Source organism: Chinchilla lanigera, unplaced genomic scaffold (genome assembly GCF_000276665.1).
Source record: "Chinchilla lanigera isolate Chin_1 unplaced genomic scaffold, ChiLan1.0 scaffold00017, whole genome shotgun sequence".
NCBI classification, from domain to species: domain Eukaryota; kingdom Metazoa; phylum Chordata; class Mammalia; order Rodentia; family Chinchillidae; genus Chinchilla; species Chinchilla lanigera.
In genome coordinates, this window is record NW_004955418.1 from 14,331,538 (window position 1) to 14,331,790 (window position 253).

Consider the following 253-nt stretch of genomic DNA (forward strand, 5'->3'; position numbering starts at 1 on the left):
CTCCGCGCCCCAGCAGGGCCCGCAGGTCGCAGCCCCCCACGCGCAGCTGCGCACCCCTGCCCTGCCCGCCGCCAGCCTCCTCGAAGGTCTGCCTCCCTGGTGTGTCTCAGACGGAGACGGCGGGAACGGTTCTCTGGACCTGTGCCGAAATCAGCCCGGCTCTCTTTCCTGTCTACCTGAGGTGCCAACAGGACTTGCTCTTAAGTACCCCCAGGATAAAGATACGGGAATAACGAGGGGAGAAAGGGCGGAA